We start from the raw sequence: 2217 nt of genomic DNA on the forward strand, positions 1-2217 counted from the left end.
AGGCACCCCCTGCCGGCACCCGGCACAGACTCGCAGGGCTGGCACTGCAAGAGAGGTCAGGGTTACACTGTAAATCCTGTGCGCCAGGAGCTGTGGGCACCAGAGCCTGCTGCCCACCAGGTGTTTCCAGCCTCTTTCAAGCCAGCCAGGGACTATGGGGAAGCCAGAGGCCGGGTTCCCCTGGCACAGCCTGGGGCCAGGGGCATCGTGTCCCATGGGGCAAATGAGGCTGGAGCCCCCTGGGTCCTGTGTTTCCAGGGAGATCTGGACCACAGTGACTGAGCTCCCCATCGCCCTGTGCGCACAGCTCTCCCTGCAGGGACTGGCCTGACCCCGGCCCCACTTCCCTCGGCCCGGTCTGCACCGGCAGCTTTCCTGTGCCCCCCACGCCCACCCTCACCCCAGGGAGTTGCTTTCCACCTGGGCCTGTCTCAGTGCCCAAGCTGGATCTTTGGAAAAAGGTTCGGCCTATGACTCCTCAGGCCGGCTGCCCTAATCCCACCCCTACAGCTCTGCAGGCTCCTCTCTCTCCTTGTCCCTGAGAGAAGCCAGAACATGGCTTTGTGGAGGAAGCCGAGCCTGGGAACCTTCCCCCTGGAGCTGCTGCTGCCTCCAGGGGAGACGTCCCTCACCTCCTTCCCCTTGGCCGCGGCCCTGCCCTGTGCTTTGCTCCCCTCCTCGCTGTGCTTCGCTAAGGGTGCTGGCATGGAAACGGATCTGTCCTGTCCTGCTGCCACAAGCACAGTGCCATCCCAGCCTGCTCGGTAACGGCCACGACAGCCTCACCTGCAGTGCTGTGCCCCCGGTCAGGCCACAGCCATGGACAGTGAGGGGGCAGGGCACCCCTGCACAGAGCTGACTCCTGCCCAGCTCAGCTCAGGTGTTGGCACTTGCAGATGGGCATTGGGGCCGCCCTGGCCATGGGCATAGCCTGGCAGGGGACCTGCACTCACCATCTAGGAAGGTACCAGCATCCATGCCCATCACATGTGCCTGGCCTTTGAGGCCTGGACCCTGGGCTTTCAGCACTGCTCAATGCCAGCCCTTCCCATTGACAGCTGGAGGGGGAGTTCTGCTCGCTGTTTCCCAGGAGGCCCCGGGGAAGCTGTGTGCCCCAGGGTGTGTGTTTGTGTGGGGGGTTGGTTTTTACTGCCACAGAAATATTCTTTAGTTGATTTAAACATGCAAAGAGTGACCAAGCCTATGTGAGTGTCGGGGCTGCCTGTCTCTGGAGGCCGGGCTTATATTCTCTGTCCTGGACCCATTCAGATGTATCTATATTTATATTAAAACACTTTTACATTTCGCTCCCTGTCTCTCCTGCAGTGACGTGTGTGGGTGCTACTTGCCTCTGATTCCCTGGCCCTGGGAGGAGTGGTCACCGCTCTGAACTTAGCGCAACTTTTGAAAACCTTTAGGGGCCTAAATACCTTTGGCAGCCCGGTCCTGGGGAGGCTGCGTCCAGGGAAAGTGTCCAATGCAGGAGACGGTCCCACCTTAGGAAGAGTCTGCATCGGAGGCAGGTGGCAGGAGCTGCTGGAGAGGTGACCTAGCTTAGAAGGTGAAAGGAGCAGAGACCCTTGCTGATTAGCTGGAAGTGGGGTGATGCACCAGGCTTAGCCGTGGGGGAAAAGGGGGAGTAGGCCTGGCTTTGGGCGGCTAAAGCTGATACTAGCACTGTTGGTGACTCAGCCTGCTTGGGGCACTGGGGCCTGGAGAGGAAGCTGGCTTGGGAGTGTTGCAGGGCTGGGGGAAGTTCGTAGGACAGGGAGGACAAGGCCACGGTCCCTGAAGAATGGGCCCTGCCTTCTCCCTTCCCAGGAGTGGGAGCAGGGAGAGGGTGGTATCTGCACCACTTGCCCTGGGGCTCCCAGAGAAAGCAGTGGTGGGGTGGTGGCATCTCTAAGCCAGGTGGAGAGAAGTTCTTGGAGTGCAATTAATCAGGTCCCAGCAGCTTTCCATGCCCCAGGGAAGCACATCCCAGAGTGTGGCTGTCCCTGGCGTCTGCCTCCTGCCCCAAAAGCTGGCATGCTGGAGCTCCGTGTGCCCTGCTGCCACCTCACTTCCCTCTCAGTGGCACTTGCTGTAAATGGCAGGTGCAAAGGGCCTGCAGTGGCCCATCCAGCTGGCTCTGGGAGGTGGCAGGGCAGCTCCTGGACCGGGAGAGGGCAGCTTGCTGCAGGTGGGTCCATGAAGTCAGAAGTCCAGTGCCCCCTT

This window comes from Chelonoidis abingdonii, chromosome 19 (genome assembly GCF_003597395.2).
Source record: "Chelonoidis abingdonii isolate Lonesome George chromosome 19, CheloAbing_2.0, whole genome shotgun sequence".
NCBI lineage: Eukaryota > Metazoa > Chordata > Testudines > Testudinidae > Chelonoidis > Chelonoidis abingdonii.